At 40.8% G+C, this 22,509-nt stretch overlaps 1 protein-coding gene across 4 annotated transcripts in view; it reads left to right on the forward strand.

Moving 5' to 3' along the window:
* Nucleotides 1–22,509, forward strand: part of LOC124012193 (roundabout homolog 3-like) — a 243,259-nt gene that overhangs the window by 97,829 nt on the left and 122,921 nt on the right. For 2 of the 4 annotated variants that reach the window (XR_006834681.1, XR_006834682.1), the window contains exon 1: nucleotides 9,695–10,236. The exons of the other annotated variants lie outside the window; for them this stretch is intronic. The gene's annotated coding sequence lies outside the window, so the exon portion shown is untranslated. Of the gene's footprint in view, nucleotides 1–9,694; nucleotides 10,237–22,509 lie in introns of those variants that run through there. 4 annotated transcript variants of the gene reach the window in all.

A 22,509-nucleotide genomic window follows, 5' to 3' on the forward strand; every position in this document is an offset into this window, starting at 1 on the left:
GTGTGTGTGTGTGTGTGTGTGTGTAAAAACACCAGCCTGCAACATAATTGGCTCAACCGTACCGAGGTGTCCCCTGGTACGCTGTTATCCTAAAACCCTGTTGGACTGGTACAGTATATATACAGTGCCTTTGGAAAGTATTCAGACCTCTTGACTTTTTCCACATTTTGTTACATTACAGCCTTATTCTAAAATGGATTTCATTAAAATCCTCAGCAATCTGCATAGAAAATAAAACATTTGCAAAGCGGAAACAGGTTTTTAGAAATTATTGCAAATATATTAAAACTTCAAAACAGAAATATCTTATTTACATAATTATTCAGACCCTTCGCTATGAGACTCAAAATTAAGCTCAGGTGCATCCTGTTTCCATTGACCATCTTTGAAATGTTTCACACACCTGTCACACACCTGTCTATATAAGGTCCCACAGTTGAAAGTGCATGTCGGAGCAAAAACAAAGCCATGAGGTCGAAGGAATTGTCCGTAGAACTCCGAGACAGGATTGTGTCGAGGCACAGATCTGTGGAAGGGTACCAAAACTGTTCTGCAGCAGTAAAGGTCCCCAAAAACACAGTGACGTTTGGAACCACAAGACTCTTCCTAGAGCTGGCCGCCCGGCCAAACTGACCAATCAGGGGGGAAGGGCCTTGATCAGGTAGCTGACCAATAACCTCATGGTCACTCTGACAGAGCTCTATTGTTCCTTTGTTGAGATGGGAGAACCTTCCAGAAGGACAACCATCTCTACAGCACTCCACCAATCAGCCCTTTATCATAGAGTGGCCAGAGTTTGCCAAAAGGCACATCACAACTCTCTGGTCTAATGAAACAAAGATTGAACACACACACCTAAAGACTGACGTCTGGAGGAAACCTGGCACCATCCCTGCGGTGAAGCATGGTGGTGGCAGCATCATGCTGTGGGATGTTTTTCAGCAGCAGGAACTGGGAGGCTAGTCAGGATCAAGGGAAAGATGAACAGAGCCAAGCATAGAGAGATCCTTGATGAAAACCTGCACCAGAGTGCTCAGGACCTCAGACTGTGGAGAAGTATCACCTTCCAACAGGAAAATGACCCTAAGCATACAAGACAATGCAGTAGTGGCTTCGGGACAAGTCTCTGAATGTCCTTGAGTTGCCCAGCCAGAGCCTGAACTTGAACCCGATCGAACATCTCTGGAGAGACCTGAAAATAGCTGTGCAGCAATGCTCCCCATCCAACCTTACAGAGCTTGAGAGGATCTGCAGAGAAGAATGGAAGAAACTCCCCAAATACAGGTGTGCCACGTTTCCAGCGTCATACCCAAGAAATCTCGATCCTGTAATCGCTGCCAAAGGTGTTCAACAAAGTACTGAGTAAAGGGTCTGAAAACTTATGTAAATGTGATATTTAAGTTTGTTTTAAACATAAATTAGCAAAAATTCTAAAAAACCTGTTCTTGCTTTATGACTATAGGGTATTGTGTGTAGGTTGATGAGAGGAAAAATAACAATTTAATACATTTTAGAATAAATCTGTAACGTAACAAAATGTGAAAAAAGTCAAGGGGTCTGAATACTTTCCGAAGGCACTGTATATAGCCTAACCTCTCCTCTCACGTTATTAATCCATTCTGCCATGGCAGTTTGACTTAGTAGTAGCTTACTTTGCTCTCGCTCTCTCTCTGTGACATTGTTTACCGTCTCTATGATGGTCTCACACACCACTAAACAAGCTTTTGCTATGTTTTGTCCTCCACCCCGGAACTCGCTCACCCATCATCTCACTCATCATCTCACATTTTCCCCCTGAGCAGTTGAAGGGGAATGTTGACAGCCTCAAAAAGAGGTAAGGAGGAGAAATTGTAGTGTTGCTTTCTGAAGACTTGCCACATTCCTACACCTGACATTCAAGTAGAGGGAATGCACTGAGATACCTTTGAAGAATATAGTAGAATAGTTGGCTAGAAATGATATTCAATTCAATACATAAACCTTGAATGAAAGGGATTTCCCTGTTTGTGCCGAACCCACCCTTTTCAGTGTCCTGTTAAAGATTTGACAATCTCAACATTCATGAATAGCCTGATAGAACCATCACTGTGTTCACCATAGCCTCCATAAGGGTAATTTACAAAAGCAATGTATTGCGAAAGCAACGGTTTCAAACTATGGTTTGAAATTGCCAGTATTAAAGCCAATGCCAAAAGAAAGACACTTTAAAGGGACCATCTGAGATTGGACAAAGCAAGGCTCCCATCCACTTGTTTTGGTAAACAGCTGAGGGATGGTGCTGTAGAAATGTACCCGCTTTTAGATGCATAGATACTGTATGTAGAGTTATGGATGCAAGAACTTTCCACCCATGAGACCAAAATTATAGTTTCAAACATGATTTGAAGTTATACAGTGTTGGTTCACAATGACATTATTTACAAACCATGGAATAAAACCAGCTTATATTTTGGATTTTGACAGGGTACAACAGTTGAACTAAGTTCATAAGGCATTTCACAATGTGAATTCTTCCAGAATCAATGGCTATACTGTATAGCCTATCATTAATCATTAACCTTGCCATCTTTTTGGAAGTGTTTAAATGACAAAAGTTTAGAGGAAATTGGAGATAAATTAACAGCTATTCCAGTTGATAAAAGCACTCATTAACTCCTATTGCCTTTTTTTTGTATTGAAAGGAAAAAAACTGGGTAAGTTTTAATTGAATGCTTAATCACAAAGGCCAGGGTTATGTGCCTGATTCATTTAAGAAACACTTTTATACAAGCAGTATCTAAGAATCATGCAGAGAACAGCTTTGCAGTGGTTTACTACTGAGAGTGCAATAGTTTGGTTTCTATATACTGTTTTCAATAACCTTTCAAATTCTCCTGGCAAACTCGATGAATGAATTCACGAAAACACTCATTATTCTTTCACAAAATTCCCAAGCATAACTTGTTTTTGTTTATGGTAGATTTTCATAAGAAATATCAATGGACAATTTGCATTATTGAGCGTGGCTGAAGTAATAACCGGAATAACCAACATTAGCTCTCTTTCTGCAGTGCGTTAAGAAATGAAAGGGGCTAAATTAAATGTGGGAGAATGCAGCCTCGGTTGCTCGCTTCCAACAATCAGAGCCCAAAACATTCAATTGCCAGATCCACGTGCAGATAATTACTCGCCAAGTGATTGTGATGAACACCAGTGTGTGGGGATGAGTCATGGCTATATGTAATTTCCACTCCGATTTCAGCCTCTTCCTGACTGTCTACGTCCCAAATTGCACTCTGTTCCCTATTTAGTGCACTACTTTTGATCAGGGCTATTAGCGCTCTGGTCAAAAGTAGTGCACTACAGTATGTAGGGAATAGGGTGCCATTTGCAGCCTCTGTTTGCATATTTCATACTGCTTGACCTGGACCTGAAAATGGTCAGAGATGTACTTTTACTCAAAGTTATCCATAGGAAGCATTGCTGTATAAATGATTGGAAATACTAGTATTAGGTGCAGACATTAGATAAATAGGTGTTGTATGTTATTCTTTAGTGATACTCATATATACATAATATTATGGAACATTGACATTAGTGCTACATGTACACATTACATATGTGTTGTGGTGACAGAGTGGGTTAGATATAGAAGAATACTCCATATCACTGCTTTTAAAAAAAGGCTACGTTGAGCACCAGCATGCTTTCCTATAGCCTATAGCCCCGTTAAAGGTCTTGAAAGGGCCAACCATCTTGAATGGCTGTGCCCGAATCGCATCCGACATCCCATAATCAGAAGCCTAGGAAACCAGGGCAGCCTGTTAACACTAGGAGATAATCAAAATCAAGTCAGGGCCTCAGTGTAGCAGTCAGACAAAACATAGGCAGCTTTGTGGGAGAAACTTTCCCCCATCACTGTTAGGATAGTGTGGGGCTATAATTGCTGTCATCTCGCCTTTCGGAGCCCAGGCACAGACTGTGGGAATTGGAAGAGTCATTTAATCACCAGGGAAACAAAATGATGGGAGCTCCAATTTGGCCAGCAGAAGTTGAAGGAGGGAAAGAAGGGATGTGGAGCGCGTCATTAGAGCCTAGGACCTGCACACAGTCTGGGGCCAAATTACTGAGCATGCAGGCGCTTGCTTTGGTCCTATTACCCTCTGTGACTGTGGAACCAGGCAAGGCGTCCATCTTGAGATAGATTGACATTCAGGCTTGACCATCACTGACGTCAACCTCAATATAATCAACAACACATGTACTTCCTGTAACCCTCAAATACTTTCTGAGGGATATGCACATCTTGAATAGTCTGCTCAGTCATGTACAATCACAAATTAACCAACGCTGTGTTTGCATGCCAAAATGAATCCTTCATTATACAATTAGCGGTTGAAACCAGTTTAATTTCTGCCCTTTTAATGGTTAAATCCCATTGGATCCCATTGAAAGACAAAGAGTTAATGTCGCCTTTGGCTCTCAGGTCGTCTGCCATATCATCATTTGGGTGTCAAACAGAAGGCTGGGGTCTCAGCACCTTTTCTATACACCAATTTCCTTCCTATTCACAGAGAGCATGGGAGGACAGAGGGATGTTCTCGCTTCACAGCCCAACAATTAACATTGCCGCCTCACAAAAAAGGCTGAAAAAGAGAGCGAGAGAAGGAGAGAGAGAGAAAGAGAGAGAGAGACAGAGAGACCAAATCAAGAGAAACAGGAAATTGGTCGTACCCAGAACAGCATCCATTGCTTTCTTATTCTCTACCTCTCCTTTTCTCTCCCTCCCTTAGGGTGGTTGGGTAGCAGCCAATCTAATTGAAAGGCAGATCAATGAAGAGATATATTGTCATTTTCCAGCACCACCCTCTTAATCAATTAATCTATAATAGAATCCGAGGAGCCCCTTAAAGGGCCAGCGGCTCCATTAACAGGTGCTGACAGATATGGGCTTGATTATTAGAGATGGAATAGTGAGAAACAGAGAGTAAGAGATTTTCACGGGATTCATTTCAAGAAATTTCCATAAATTACATGGAAATATGTGACTTACAAAACAATACGCTTTGTGAGTTATTTTCGTCTTTTACAATGTCCGGTCAATCAGATAATGCACTTAAGAAAAATGACTGGGATTGGTTAATGGCAACATACAGTAGAGGCTTGATGTACTTACTATATGTTGATGACGTTATCTTAATGCACTTGCAATTTTGTGTTTCCAAGCCATTTAGAGTAGTGCGGTGGCTAAAAGAACCACATAATAGACTTCCCATTATGATCTGGAATGCCAGTAGTTTAAAGATACTTTAAAATAAGAGTCATAAAGCGACAACTCACTCACACAATAAAATGTGTGTTTGTGAGGAAGAATGGATAAATCAAGGCAACAGCTGGGCGAGTGTCGACTTCCGACCAGGGATCTGTACCTTAAAGGCACTGTGTTCTCTCTGAGGAACCACAGTTCAAAAATAACTACACTTCACAAAGAGATGCTAACTTTACCTCAGAAATGTTGAACAGTTACCACCTAAAATACAGGTTATTAAGTGTATGTGTGCTTTTGTCCTAAACCACACCAATGTAGGCTCAATTAAAACTTGTATTGTAGTATTTATGCAGTAGCAGTAGCATTTGGACATACCTTTTCCCAGAAGTAACATAAAATCAATGAACAGTTTTTTGGTGCTATAAAAACAGCTGGAAGAATCCCCTCACATGCAAAAGCTTCCAGTTTTCAATATATGACAGGTAGCTAGCATGAAGCGATGGTGTAAACAAAACATTTGTTTTATACATGTTACCCTTGCAGAGTCATGTAGTAAACACATAAATAAAATGGCAGGTCATTTGGAAAATGAAACACTGAAGAGTGGCTCATGACATTTGCATATAATATACTTAACTCAATGGCCTTAACAGAATTTCCAGCAAACGTTTAGAGCAGTTTGTGAAATGCAGTCAAGTACTATTCAGAGGCAGCGTTTTTGATCAGTCTCCATGGCAATCACAGTTTGATTTCTCTGCAATATGTGTGGACACTTGAGTTGTTGGATAGTAGTGAAAAAATAATGAAATGGCAAGGCTTGACAGAGGCAGATATGCAGTATATACAACAATGAGGCCCATTGTGTCAACGGGTGTATAAGAGGCGAAGGCAGGTGCAGGAGAGTAGCGTGAGGTAAACAGGCACACTTTTATTTTAGTTCCAAAACGAGAGCATTACATAAATCAAATGCGCTCAAAACACGGAACATAACAAAAGTAAAGCGCGTAATAAGACACCACAATAACATGAAACAATTACACACAAAAAATGATGAGAAACAGAGGGTTAAATACAAGTAGATTGATTGGGGAAATGAAAACCAGGTGTGTATGGAAACAAGACAAGGAAAATGAATATATGAAAAACGGAGCGGCGATGGCTAGAAAGCCGGTGACGTCATCACCGAACCCTGCCCGAACAAGGAGAGGAGCGACTTCGGCGGAAGTCTTGACACTTTGTGAAAGGGTGAACATTTGCAAGCTAAAAAGACACAGCTTAAATGAAGATGAAATAGATTGTGCAACAGAACTTCAATAATTTGAATAATTCTGTATTATTGCTGTGTCATGCAAAACAACTATTTTCCACATTCCACATAGCATGTGATCTTGCTTTGGCGTGCCACAACCAAGGGGCTATATGCCTCGAAAGACTTGCTTGGCCAAAGTCCAATTGGAGCTGTCAGCTTTAATGGTGAGTGGTTGATCTGGGGCAATAAATCATGATACACGGGCACATGTTGAAACCCTGTCCACAGTCATTGGATTAATTAGCCATATTAGCCATATTGTCACTTCTGAGCCGGGCCATGTGATGGTCATGTGTGTTGTGTGATGTCCTGGGGGTTGTATGGATGGTTCATGTATACGGCTCCAAGTTCTTGTTGACGATGTCTGTCTTTCCAGCAATCATTATGTATGGCTAACCGTGTTGCGCAAAGTAATTAACGTTAGTTAAGCTATTTGCATTCTGATCACAGTTGACAATATTCTGAGAAGATCTTTTCCAGTTTACACTTTCAAGACTAGAATGAACTTTCAACCAGATCTCAGGGCAATTTGTAGGATTTGGTATTTATGACATATATGTTAGGTTAGGATACATTATGAATGGAATAGTGGTTGGACAATATCATACGAATTGGATGACGTAACGTATCATTCATCTTGGAGAATGTATAGTATTATTCGTCTAACTCTGTTGCGTCTTTCTCTGTTACCAACAAGAGAGAATTACTGGGAGAATTGGTGGTTAGGAGAACTAACGACAAAGGTTAGGAGAATTTCCATAAAAGGTTAGGAGAATTTCCGCAAAAGGTTAGGAGAATTTCCGTAAAATGTTAGGAGAATTTCCGTAAAAAGGATGCTAATGGCGAAAAGAAAGGAGGGGAGAGAGAGAGAACCCCCAAAGGCGTCTCGTCAAATATTGTAAAAAGGTCATGCTCATCCGTTTTAGCATTTGTAATCCACAATGATCATTTACTTCAAACAGCAAGGCGTGACAAATGAAGCAGAGGCACAGCAATAGAAAGATCACCCGCTAAAAACTGAAGTACCTCTAGGGCCGAGACACAGCATCCAACCATGTTGATAAGCTGTCAGCCATAATACGACATCTAATGCCGGATAATTCATCTAAATTCATTGACTGCACTATTTCGCTGACAGCTTGGCCAAATGTTTGATGGGGGCCCCAAACTAGCGGCATCCGTCACAGATGAGCTGAAATGTATTTAGGGACTGCATCATCATGTTTTATTCAATTACGCACTGGAGCTCAATGAATCAGTTTTTGCAATTAAGTTAAACATGCACATGCATGAAACATGAGGGCGATATCAAGGGTATTCAAAGTTAGGGTTGCTTTCCTTGGTTTTGTTGTGCTTTATGTGAAGGATGCATTTCAAGCTAAATGTTGTTAGATTGTTTAGATTGTGTTTGAATGCATGGATTTGTAAGTTAGGAATTTACAACAGAAACACTTTTTTTGAGAAATCTACAATGGTGGCCTACACCAGAATAGCAAGGAATCCTGATAACATCGCAGAACCTATGCACAGGCAGATCAGTAAATGCCATCTCCAGAAGCATTTCTATGAATGTCAAGCACCGCGTTTACTTGGGTATTTTGCAATAAGTCATATTTATTTGGCCAAGCGGCACTCTATCAAATCACTCTGTATTATTGCCCACTGCGGCACTTGATGGGTCCTACTATGTCCTGCTCTGTTGAGTCTTATACTCTGCAGTTTCCCCCTGTTCAAGCACATGTAATATTGCCTTTCGCATTCCATCAAGTCAAGACACAGCCCTCGTTCAGATAGGTATAGTGACATTTTCTCAGCACGGTGGGGTTTGTTAAGATTCTAGAATGGTCTATTTTATTCCCTGCTCTGTGTAAATAACATCACATCGGCCTAATGCCTACTCAATGTGATTGTGAAGCCTGGTGTGTGTCTTTTCATATAAGGCATATGATACGTTTACATTTGAATTCATTCCATGATCAAGTGATTGATGCCAGTATCTCAAGGTGTATGTTATGGCAGGCTAAATGAAATGCACATGTTGAATAATGTATGAATTTTCATGGGAATATTTTCAATCAACATACCCCATATAGATAGAAAACTATGATTATAGGCCTAGCATTCTGAAAGCATCTTATTTGAACACTCTAACTGGCAATACAAAATCTCCCTACAACCTTATTAATTAACACAAATTGTTTGACCGATATATGACATTCATAAAATTTCAAGTGAAAATATTATCCTGACACGAGCTGATCTATTTTCGTGAAATTAGTTGAGACCAGTACACTCTACTGATCTGTAGACCATATTTTAAAGGTGCAATATGCAGAAATAACTCTGCCATTTCTTGGTTGCTAAAATGTTAATAGTTCATCTGATTTCAGTTTATGTGACAAAACAAGCAGTCATTGTGTAGAGAATCATTGCACCATCTAAATCGCTGTATTTTTAGCTGTTTGAAGCTGGTATACAAAACTGAAAGTAAAAGAAAGTCAAATGTAGACCGGGAAGCATAGAAATAGTGCACATAGAACAGATATACAGCTTCTTAGACTTGCTTTCAAGTCTGGTTGGGTCATGAAAAAGTTTGTCGGCTGGCAATGTAGCCTAGTGGATAGAGCGTCGGATTAGGAACCGCAAGGTTGCGAGTTCAAACCCCCGAGCTGACAAGGTACAAATCTGTCGTTCTGCCCCTGAACAGGCAGTTAAACCCACTGTTCCCAGGCCGTCATTGAAAATAAGAATGTGTTCTTAACTGACTTGCCTGGTTAAATAAAGGTAAAATTAAAAAGTTTTAAGGTTTTTATTTCCCATACCTGATTGATTTGTATACACTGAATTGTCTTATACAACTAGTTGGTCTATTTATTGAAACATTTTTATATAAATGTAGATTGAAGTAAAGGCATTGGCGTAATTATACCTACAGTCTCGAAATGCGCAACATGGTGTGTACAATTTGTGTGTAATTTTGGTCAGTTCTAAAAAAAAGTTATACAAAAAATATTTATTCACTGTCTCTTTAAGTGTTCACTGTTTCGACTACTATACACAGGAGCTAGGGGGTGGGCTTTAGCCACGAGAGCGTTTTGCAGAAAACAGGACTTCTGTTCATTCAAGAGTGAGGAGGAAATGGGAGACACAGAGAAAGGATGAAAGTCTCTATCAAGAATTAAGCTGCACATACTCTATCAGAAGAATACCTTTTTGATGAGGAAGTTGACTCTCAATACAGAGGGACGGAGTTGTGAAAAATTCCCATCAACAATACGGTGACAGTGGCAGAGAACTAAGAAAATAGCGCCGACCATATCCAAACGCGTAATTTTGCCATCCTTCCGCGCCTGTTGCAGGACATTATCAGAGGAATACATGATATAAGTAGAAGCCGAAAGGAACGAATTCTTCAGAATGTATTATGTAGGTTTTTTTAATCAGTTGTAATGCTGCGAGTGGTTAGGTGGTGGAAATTGTCCGAAAATGTGGGGCTGACTTTCCAAAGTTGTCGGATGCCACTTCTGTAGACTTGACCGACCATACCCACATTTGGATAATTTAGATTTTTGGTGGGATACCTTTGAAGACAACTTTATCATACACCAGAGGGTAATGGAGTTTCGCCTCACGTTGGATACCCTATTGGTTTTTATTGTGCTTATTGGTTTGGTTTTTGGTAAGTTCAATGCATGATACAATTCTACTATTTCTTATATGTTATGCTCAATGTGTTTGACTATAAATTTGTTATCCATTGTGACGCATTTGTTTTTGGTGACACTCTCGGTCCATTAACCAATTAAATGAAATGTGGGGTTTATTTTTGCGCGCAAGCCTTCTGTGACAGACGCGCATTCACTTACACTCCTCTCGGTATAGGCCAAGTAAAACAATATTATGTAGTGATCTTGAATACGAAGATAATATGACAAATTGATGTATTTTGCTCAAAACATTGACAATTGAGAAAGTTGATTAAGACATTATAAACAATGTCCTTTGATGCGCATCCGTTTCTCAGCTAAACGCAGACTACTGGCTGTACCTATAAATGAAGAAAATATATCAGTGTACCTTTTTAAATGAGGAAAAGATATCCGTGAGGGGAAAAATGTTTAGGTCTCTGAGGCCACCTTGACAATGCTTGAGCAATCACAGAAATAACTATTCAGTGATGCCACTGGGTTCGACACCACTTAAATTATGCAAACGAGTTTAAGAGAGGAAAAATGGATGGCATGGGGACCTTGGCAACATGTTGACCTCTGCTGTGACTGTGTCTTCTTGAATAACTAATGAGAGGAGATAGGGCCAGAATTCGAACAGCTGAATGTTGCAGTTGTAAGTAATACAGATAGTAACAGTGTGTCCCAATCACAGTATAATTTCTTATTCAAAGTTTCACTGAGTTTTGTAACAGAAGGTGGATTGTTCTCAAGGGAACTCAGCCTGTTGATTAATACAACTAAGTTACCATAACTTGCTATCCCCATTGCATGTCCTATGGCCACAGGGAGGATTTCCGGTCGTATGCTGGTGCCAATTTAACAGGAATTACTGGGATTTTGTCATTTTCCGGCAGCATGGTGTCTGGGACCCTGCCCTATACTGCTGAGCTGGCTTTTACGAGGCTGTAAACATAGGCTATGAACCCAGACCGTGACAGCATCTGCGAAAGCACTCCTTCAATGACTCTAGATGCTCCAATGCGGCCACAAGGCTACATTGAATGCACACTCGTTCACAGCTTTGTCAAATCTTCCTAATTCAATGTTCCCATAACCTCAAATCGAATCAATGTCATTTTCCACCAGATTTTCCTCTCTAAGTCCAAATATAAATTTTATCCTATGTGTCCATGTTAAGATGCAAGCTGTTTTCCACTGTACATATCACCTTTCAACAAAAAGTCTCCACCAACCATTCCTGCGGTAAAGGTCCATCCTGCTATCGCCCATTACCTTTTCACACCTGATAAGAGCCTTAAATGGGGGCCAGGGTTGAGTTTCAAGGTCTGGCTTCAGTTTGTCAGTAAGGTGATGTTCAATCAACCCAGTTGCTAGTTTGTCCACCCTGTTTTCAGTCTCCTGAATGACCGAATGGGAGAGGGCCATGTTTGCTCAGCTCCTTTTAAAGTCACTGGAAAATGGCCTCAGAACAGCTGTCAGTTTTCTCACGACTGTCCCCAAACAGGCCTTTAATGAGGCCAAAATGCCAGGATGAAACCTTTGACGTAATTACAGTACACACATCCCAGAACAGGCCTGGGTGGAGAATGGCTTATGTTATTGGTCTAAAGTGCGTGCAGCTACAATAGAAACCACTAGCTAAGCTATGCATCTCTCTGTCATCACCATTACTCAGTGAGTAATTTTCTAAACAGTGACGTGAATAATGGAGACGTTTGATGGGTAACAGGGATCCCTCACTAGGCTACCATAGACCAGGCTTTTCTTGTTTGTCTGTTGTAAACACTGTCTAAGACGTCTGACTGCCACCAGCCCATAAAACATACAGTAGACAGAGAGCTGCATCCCCAAGTGAGGACACCAGACACCTTAATCATCTCGGTTCTGATCTAAAATCGTCACTTTGATAAGATCTAAAAAAAATGTACAGACAGCGAGACACACCAGAGAGACAGACAGACAAACAGGCAGAGAGAAGACAGAGGGAGAATGTTAGGTAAGACACAGTCAGAACCCTCTCTGTCAGAGGCGTCATGCCCATAGGGCAGGGCACGTGCCCCTCAGATTATTAATATTATATTTTCTTTTTTCTTTTGTTGTTTCTCTGTAATAGTACTAGCCACTTAGCAATTTTATTAAGTTAGCTTTAGCTAGCCCAGATGGGTTCTCAATCTCCCAACCTCATAACTAGCTGGCATCTTAGCTGGCATGCCTGCTGGCAAGGTTGGTAGACTTTAGAAAAGCAAGACATGACTAAATGTACTGAATAAAACTTGCAATCGTTTCAATCTTTTACCCAAGTCAGGAGTAAACAGACAGCTCAAGATGTATGCTTAGATATGCAGACAAATACACATTTTTTCCCTTCTTTTTCTTACATAGAAATAAGTATAATGATTAAGGCTGTAGATTGCAGGAAAAAGAAAAGCTGTTTCAGGTGTTTGAAAAATGCAACATTCTCCAACTAGGACCGCCCCCCAGCCATCCTCACATACTTTGTGCCCCGTTAGATTTTGCGGTGAATGGCGCCCTTGCTCTCTGTTGCCTCTCAGATAACACACACACACACACACACACACACACACACACACACACACACACACACACACACACACACACACACACACACACACACACACACACACACACACACACACACACACACACACACAGGGTAGTGCGAGAAGGTAGTGCGTACGGCCCAGGTCATCACTGGGGCCAAGCTTCCTTCCATCCAGGACGTCTATACCAGGCAGTGTCAGAGGAAGGCCCCAAAAATTGTCTCCAGCCACCCTAGTCATAGACTGTTCTCTCTGATCCCGCACGGCAAGTGGTACCGGAGCTTCAAGTCCAAAAGGCTCCTTTACAGCTTCTACCCCCAAGCCATTAGACTGCTGAACAGTTCATCAAATGGCTACCTGGATTATTTGCAATGACCCTGCTTTTCTTTACGCTGCTGCTACTCGCTGTTAATTATCTATTCATAGTCACTTTATCCCTACCTACATGTACTGCACATATTACCTCAATTACCTTGACTAATCTGTACCCCAACCCATTGCCTTGGTACCGGGACCCCTTGCATATAGCCTCCTTATTGCACACTAAAATACCCATGAAGAGGCACAAAGTAATTTGAAGGTCGGACACATTCTTATTCCGAGGGCTAAAAAGAGGCACCCTAACCTGTTTGCCACTGCCAGATAGGGCTGAGGTATCCAGTTCATCCGGTCATCAAAAGAAACAAACCAAAGCACAGGGGACATTTTTTTAACAGTGACTGCTGACAACACCTCTCTCCAGACTTTGAAGAGTTCCAGCGCGGCCGTCCGAAGTGAAAAGGGGCCACAGGGCCCTCAACAATACCAGCGTGGCATAAATCTGACGGGCCCCTGGGCCCCAAGTCGCAGACGGCTTAATGGCCGGGGGCATTAGTTCCAGTTGTCCAGTGGTTGTATAGACGTTGATAAAACGTTGCGTGGACGCTGACCCCTAGCGCTGGTCACGCACTAAAATGAACAGAGAAAGAGAGGGAAAAAAAGAGAGCAAAAGTGACAATGTATGACTGTTACGGCTTTGTGTTTCTCTGTGTTTTTTTTCCAGTTTTACCATAAAATATATTCTATGCATTGTATTTCTATGTCCTGTTGCTGTCGGCATAGGAATATAATTAATAGAATGTATTTTTATCCTGTCACTGTCAACACAAGCTGTCAACAACATTTTCTGCATATTCCGTTAAACTTCTGCTACTTGAGGACTGTGTAGTTAGTTATATGCAGAACAGCGTGATGTGGGCTGAGGAAGAAGACATTTCAAACTCTGGAAGTCTCACCCCTCCACGTTTTGTCTGCGGAGGCTCTCAAAGTGTTTTCAATTTCATAGATACCGGTTGAAATGATTGAACTACAAATTAATAGTTTTCTTTGCATGAAATGGCAAAGTAAATAGGATGTTTTCCCTGCTATTGCTGTGTTAATCCAACATTAAAGCAATATCTGCGATCCTTCTGTTATGTGTTTGTGAATACACATTCATCTATTTCTGGAAAACCAGGGAATTTTACTGGAATTTTGAAACACTAAACCTACACCTATAACCCCTAACCTATACCATATGCCCATAACCAATGCAATTTTTCCCCATAGGAGTTGACTTCTCTGTGCCCTTGTTGCCACATCCTTAATGCACTGGCATGTAACACCAAGTGTTTTGAAAATGCCCTTTTATAAGTGTGTGTGTGTGTGTGTGTGTGTGTGTGTGTGTGTGTGTGTGTGTGTGTGTGTGTGTGTGTGTGTGTGTGTGTGTGTGTGTGTGTGTGTGTGTGTGTGTGTGAGCATATGTGACACAGGGGGAGTGACGTGTGGCTGCGCGGCGCTATGTTGATGAAGACAGTGTGGGCACTGGAACATAGTAGAGGAGCTATCCTGCTCCTCTCAGGCATCCTGTTCACACAGACCCCCCCCCCATTGCCCTGCCCAGACCTCACAAGGTCCCCCTGTCTGTCTGTCTGTCTTGTCTGTCTGTCTGTCTGTCACGCAAAGAGGCAGCATGTCTAGGGTAGTCAAATGGAAGACAGTTTGTTTGGTGTAGATGTGTCTGAATGCACTGTGTGTTTGCTCTGTATGTGTTTGTCCATGAGTGTATGTATGCCAATTTTATGTGGCATTGTGTGTTTTCAAATTCAATCAATACTCTTGGTGTGTTTCAAGTTTTAATGTCACTTGCACAAGTACAGTAAAATTCCTTTCTTGCAAGCTCCAAACCCAACAATGTGGTAATCAATATCAATGTAGCACTAACAATAACATAAGGTAGAACAAAAACACACAATAAATAGAAATAAGAAGAACACGAGAAGTAAGAAGCCATTTCCAATACCATATTTACAATGTGTAGGGATACTGGAGTGATAGAGGTAGATATGTTTTGGGATAAGGTGACTAGGCATTAGGATATATGATAAACAGCGTACCAGTAACGTGAATGATGATTGTATGTGACTGTGTGTAGAGTCAGTATAAATGTGTGTGCATGTTATGTGTGTGCTGGAGTGTCAGCATGCATAAGTGTGTAGAGCCTTCTGAGTGTGCAAAGACAAAGTGCAAAAATAAAATACAAGGGTGAACTCAGATAGTCCGTGTAGCCATTCTATAAGCTATTTATCAGTCTTATGTGTTTGTGTGTGTGGGGTTGTGTTGTCCACCACTTCAGCCCGATATCATCCTGATGTTATCTCGTGAATTGAATAACTTTGTGAATGTGGGTTCCACTCTGACAAAGAAAATCAGAAGAATATATGGAAATCCCTGTGATCACGTTAAGGGACATTTCCCTTCTGCTTCAGTTTGATCCACCTATTGTAATGGAGGTGATGGAGGTAATTGATCATTTAAAGAGGCAGGTCATGATGAGACTGGTACCTCTTTGGTGAATTCAGTGTCTTCCTCGATTAAAGTACAGAATATCTTCACCAAATCAATGCAAACTGATATCGTTTCTCAAGATGAAAAAAAATGACAAAGTTAACCTCACTATACATCTGGGGATCCAAGATCTTTTACAAATGACTGACTAATATCTGTACTACCATGTTTTTAAGAAACTGGTGTTTGTAAAAAAAACTACACTGATATGGCTCTTTTACAACTTGTAAATAGACCTTTCTCGATGCATCCAAAGTGTTCGACATTGTTGATCATGAAATATTACTTGCTTAAATTGCATTATTATTATGATTATACATATAAATGGCTACGTAATTATGTTTATGATTGAGAACAATTTGTATACGCAAATGGTCCTGCATCTACCAGTGCATCTACCATCTACTAAGATATCCTGTGGAGTTCCACAGGGTTAAATCATTGGACCTTTGTTATTCCTAATCTTCCCACTGCCACACCTCACATAGTCAATTCTCTATCAGATACAGAGGATCTATACTCTGGAATTCCTACCTTCATATTGCCAAAACATGATCATCCCTCAATAACTTCAAGCGTAGACTAGGGCCTGATGAACCAAACAACCCAGTAGTCTCCTCCATGTAACCTAACTCTTACACTCACACACAACATGCGCACACACACATATAAAAACACATGTTTTCGGCATTCAGATTTTCATATCGTCATACTGTCCGTCTCACCCTGGAATTTACGGTATTACCTACTTAGTACATAAGGGCGCCAGAAAACACAAAAAAGACCATTGGGCATCTATTATCAGAATGCTAACAAAAGTAGCGCAAGTATGAGCAAATGTCCATAGAGGCTGCTAGCTACAGTTGAAGTCGGAAGTTTACATACACTTAGGTTGGAGTCATTGGAACTCGTTTTTCAACCACTCCACACATTTCTTGTTAACAAACTATAGTTTTGGCAAGTCAGTTAGGACATCTCCTTTGTGCATGACCCAAGTCATTTTTCCAACATATGTTTACAGACAGATTATTTCACTTATAATTCACTGTATCACAATTCCAGTGGGCCAGAAGTGTACATACACTAAGTTGACTGTGCCTTTAAACAACTTGGAAAATTCCAGAAAATTATGTCATGGCTTTAGAAGCTTCTGACAGGCCAATTGATTAACTCAGTGCCTCTGCTTGACATCATGGGAAAATCAAAAGAAATATTGTAGACCTCCACAATTCTGGTTCATCCTTGGGAGCAATTTCCAAACGCCTGAAGGTACCACGTTCATCTGTACAAACAATAGTACGCAAGTTTAAACACCATGGGACCACACAGTCGTCAAACCGCTCAGGAAGGAGACACGTTCTGTCTCCTAGAGATGAATGTACGTTTGTGTGAAAAGTGCAAATCAATCCCAGAACAACAGCAAAGGACCTTGTGAAGATGCTGGACGAAACCGGTACAAAAGTATCTTTATCCATAGTAAAATGAGTCCTATATCGACATAACCTGAAAGGCCGCTCAGCAAGGAAGAAGCCACTGCTCCAAAATTGCCATAAAAATGCCAGATTACCGTTTGCAACTGCACATGGGGATAAAGATCATACTTTTTTGAGAAATGTCCTCTGGTCTGATGAAACAAAAATAGAACTGTTTGGCAGTAATGACCATCGTTATGTTTGGAGGAAAAAGGGGAAGGCTTGCAAGCCAAAGAACACCAACCCAACTGTAAAGCATGGATATATTGAAGCAACATCTCAAGTCAGGAAGTTAAAGCTTGGTCGCAAATGGATCTTCCAAATGGACAATGACCCCAAGCATACTTCCAAAGTTGTGGTTAAAATAGCTGAAGGACCACAAAGTCAAGGTATTGGAGTGGCCATCACAAAGCCCTGACCTCAATCCTATAGAACATTTGTGGGCAGAACTGAAAATTAATGTGTAAGCACGGAGGCCTACAAACCTGACTCAGTTACACCAGCTCTGCCAGGAGGAATGGGTCAAAATTCACTCAACTTATTGTGGGAAGCTTGTGGAAGCCTACCCAAAACATTTGACCCAAGTTAAACAATTTAAAGGCAATGCTGCCAAATACTAATTGAGTGTATGTAAACTTCTGACCCACTGGGAATGTGATGAAAGAAATAAAAGCTGAAATAAATCTTTCTCTCTACTATTATTTGGACATTTCACATTGTTAAAATAAAGTGGTGATCCTAACTAACCTAAGAAAGGGAATTTTTACTAGGATGTCAGGAATTGTGAAAAACTGTATTTGACTAAGGTGTATTTAAACTTCCAACTTCAACTGTATTTGCACGTCTCTGATAACTCTATTGAAGGAAAAAAGCATGGTTGACTTTCAATATAAACCGCGACCACTGTCAATACACAGCTGGACTCACCTGCTCCCGCTTTCTCCGGTTGTGCTATTTATAAACAAATATGTGACTGGCTCAACTGTTCTGGGGAATATTTAACCTCTTGGGGCTAGGGGGCAGAATTTTCACTTTTGGATAAATAGCATGCCCAATTTCAACTTCCTGCTACTCATGCCAAGAATATAAGATATGCATATTATTCGTAGATTTGGATTGAAAACACTCTGAAGTATCTAAAACGGTTTGAATCATGTCTGTAGTATAACAGAATTTATGTAGCAGGCAAAACCCAGAGGACTAACTATTCAGATTTTTTTTGCCTCTCTCTGTTCCCTGGCTTGTCATTGCCAAGGGATATTTCTTAGGGACCTGTTTTCTGTTCCTACCGCTTCCACTGGATGTCACCAGTCTTTGGAATTTGGTTGAGGTTATTCCTTTGTGCAATGAAGAAGTAGGCCAACTAGGAACTGGGTACACTTTAGTGAGTTGCGCAAGACGTGAAAAGTGGCGCTGGTTTGTTTTCATTCCTGTATTGAACACAGAAAGACCCGTCTACAATTTGATCGATTATTAACGTTTATAAATACCTAAAGTTGTATTACAAAAGTAGTTTGAACAAACTTTTTTAAAACTTACAGTATATTTGTATATTGGTTTTCGTGTCATAGTTTTCATATTATTATTCCAAGATGGCGTAGCAGTCAGACGTCTTTGTCCTTCGTCTTGTCATGTCCCATGTACAGTGGGGCAAAAAAGTATTTAGTCTGCCACCAATTGTGCAAGTTCTCCCACTTAAAAAGATGAGTGAGGCCTATAATTTTCATCATAGGTACACTTCAACTATGACAGACAAAATGAGAAAAAAAATCCAGAAAATCACATTGTAGGATTTTTAATGAATTTATTTTCAAATTATGGTGGAAAATAAGTAGCTTGCTAGCCCCGGTCTGCTAGCTGTCTGAATCGCCGTGTCTCCAACCAGCCCAACCACTCACTGGACCCCTATGATCACTCGGCTACGCATGCCTCTCCCTAATATCAATATGCCTTGTCCATTACTGTCCTGGTTAGTGATTGTTGTCTTATTTCACTGTACAGCCTCTAGCCTTGCTCAATATGCCTTAACCTGTAGTGACCCTCAGCCCGTGAACGGGACCGTTATCATCATCTGACACTAATTAGCATAACGCAACGGACATAAATCTTCCTAGAAAATCTTCCTATTCATGAAAATCACAAGTGAAATATATTGGAACACAGCTTAGCCTTTTGTTAATCACCCTGTCATCTCAGATTTTCAAAATATGCTTTGGATGAGAAACCTCCCGGAAATTGCGGTCACCACAACGCCAAAAAATATTCCAAATTAGCTCAATAATATCGACAGAAACATGGCAAACGTTGTTTAGAATCCATCCTCAATGTGTTTTTCTAATATCCATTCGGTAATATATCCGTCGGGACAATTCCTTTTTTCTCTAGGACCGATTGGAATAATGGCTACCTCTGTACTTTACGCGAGAATCTCTCTCGGAGCCACCATGTGACCACTTACGCAATGTGCCCCCATACGGCTATTCTTCAACAGAAATGCATAAAACGACGTCACAGTGCTGTAGACACCTTGGGGAATACGTAGAAAGCGTAAGCTCATTGATGGTACATTCACAGCCATATAGGGCGTCATTGGAACGCAGTGCTTTCAAAACCTGGGGCACCTCCGGATTGGATTTTTCTCAGGCTTTCGCTTGCAACATCAGTTCTCTTATACTCACAGACAATATCTTTACAGTTTTTGAAACGTTAGAGTGTTTTCTATCGACAGCTGTCAATTATATGCATCTTTTCCTGACAAAATATCCCTTTTAAAACGGGAACGTTTTTTTTCTCCAAAAATGACAATACTGCCCCTAGAGTTCCAAGAGGATATTATTAAATAAATTGTGAAAAATAAATAAATAAATATAAGCCCTTTTGGGTTTCAACCTCACCTGCAGACTGTTTAAAAATTTTTTTTTAATCTGTTCTGTTTTGTCTTACATTTGTTTTCTTTGGTGCAAATACATACAACCTAATCATGGCCTTCTTATATGGTGTTGTATTTGGATAGTTCCCCGCTAAGTAAACTAGTTGCCAACTTAGACCCCTCTGAATGACACTTCAAAAGTGCAAAGCATTGGCCCACTGCCATGTGTACACTCCCATCAAGAGATCTCAGTCTAATGACTTTGAGCACAGACACACTTCCTCACCTCCACTGTTGACTTTGTCATTTAACTAAACTCATACTTTCTATCTCCTGTCACTCTATTACTACTACTACTACTACTACTACTATTATTAGGGAATAGACTCCTAGCTAGTCTTACTTGCCAAGAACAGTAGTCTGTATGTTGTACTGGTAGTAGCTTTATCTTAGTTCCATTTCCATTAACAGCATAGTATTCAGTGGACAGTTATAATTGCTCAGCATTCTGGTGAAGGTCAGATGAAAATGTTACAAATAAACAATACATATATGGCATGTGGTAAAGAGGATTGGAGATGGAGTGAAGTTATCAAGCTTCTGTTTCTCTCTTCCCCCTTAGCCATCCTCTGAAGTCTGACAACAGAGATTTGGTTTTCATTAGATGAGACAATTTACTTGCGAAAAAGTGTCTATTCATTGACGGACTTGTCTGCCTGTCACGCAGCTTTGAAGCAGCTCAGGTAGTGGTTCCACAAAAGTGCAGCTAAATTTTCAAATTGACTGTCAACAACCAAAATGATATGCGTAGTAAAAGTGTGCGCCCTCCCAAAGTCTAATTGTCACCCGAAGCAGCTGGCAGAATTCTACAAATTGGCAGGGAGACCATTTGGTATTTCTCAGGTGCCAGATATTGCAGACTTGAGCACTTCGAAAGGCTCAGGCAATCGTTTGATGATTCATAATTTACCGTCCTCTGTTTCTCAAGGTGACTGGTTTCCTGTCAGTGTAGGGGATAATTTGTCAGCTGCTGTCATCGATTTCTTGACTTTGGCATCTGTCATTAGGATAAGTTCCTGTCAGATTTCCACTGAATATTCCTGTCGTCTCAAATAGGAATGTCAATATGGGAGAGGTAGTGAGAAGTAGGTACAGACTAGAAGGGAAGATCTTTCTCCACATAGAATTCCTCCGCTGGTTGTTTGCTCCATTTCCTGTTGTGTCCATCCCTTATCACTAGGACACATCCCTAGTGCCTTGTATTGCCTTTGTTTTGTAAAGCAGTATTGCCAGTTTATAAGAAACTCTAAGGAGTACATCTCATGAGTTTAAAACTAGCTATGTTGCATACTTTGCCTTGTTACATTTTCTTTTGTTGTTCAGGCAGGCGTTAAGCGCCAAATGCACAAAGAGAGGCCTCTGACTGAGCATAGGGATGTTAGCCTGACTTCATCTGCTACGGATAGCAGGAACAGGCTCTGCAGCCAGACATTTGATATCCCCCTACTACACCATTCAACATATGCCTTGATAATATCCACCAAGTTCACTTTGGGCCCCTTTCCTCTTCTGTGGTGATATGTGGGGTCTGTGGGTCAGACACGTGTATGTCTGTGTCTTCAGTTCCGGTGGGGTCTCTAATCCAGAAGAATGCTGAGACTGTGCCACTGTGTGTAAACTGCTGCTATCTCCCCCAGCTGTGGTGGTGGGCTGGCCTCAGTGGAACCCCCAAACCAGGAATCATTCTGGGATACAGTCTCACACGCCCCAGTGATATGATACAGCTAAGCAGGGGCTCCACTGTTGCACTCACTGACAATTTATTAGTGATCTGCCTTTTACACCCCTGCCTCTACGCTAAGTAAAATTACTGCCTGTATTCTGAAACCGACCACCCTTGGTGAAACGTGATCGGTTGCAAAGTTGTTTTCCAGATGTCGCTGTTGTTTGGTTAATGATTATAAAGAAATAAGAAAATACTTGTTAGCATCTCTCTGAATTAGTTTTCAGTGGGATCAAATGTAGAAAGAGTTAAGCAGAGGTAAAACTTGAGGGTGGCTTGTGCATCGCTGTAGCCTTCATGCAAATTGACAACCCCTGGAAAACTCAGCACATGAAGCATCAATATCTCGCTTATGATTCCACTCTCTATTCTCCCCATCCTCCTCCTCCTTTCCCTCTCTCATGTACAATTGACAGTGTTAGTAGGGGAGAGTGGGGCATGTTGACCCATTTCTTTTTAACATTCAGCATCACTACTTCAAGGAAAATATAGTATTATTTCTAACAAAGCTGTCTACGTATATTTCAGGATATAATCAGAATTCATGTAAACATTACTGAAAACAAAGTGGTCCCACAACTTACCCCAGGTATGGGGTAAATTGAGAATAAGGATAGGGTAAGTTGAGCCCCCTTGGGGTAACATGTTATACTTCTACTGATTTCTGTACTGAATTGTGTTTATTTCACAAACACAATCACAATAACATT

This window comes from Oncorhynchus gorbuscha, linkage group LG02 (genome assembly GCF_021184085.1).
Source record: "Oncorhynchus gorbuscha isolate QuinsamMale2020 ecotype Even-year linkage group LG02, OgorEven_v1.0, whole genome shotgun sequence".
Classification (NCBI taxonomy): Eukaryota; Metazoa; Chordata; class Actinopteri; order Salmoniformes; family Salmonidae; genus Oncorhynchus; species Oncorhynchus gorbuscha.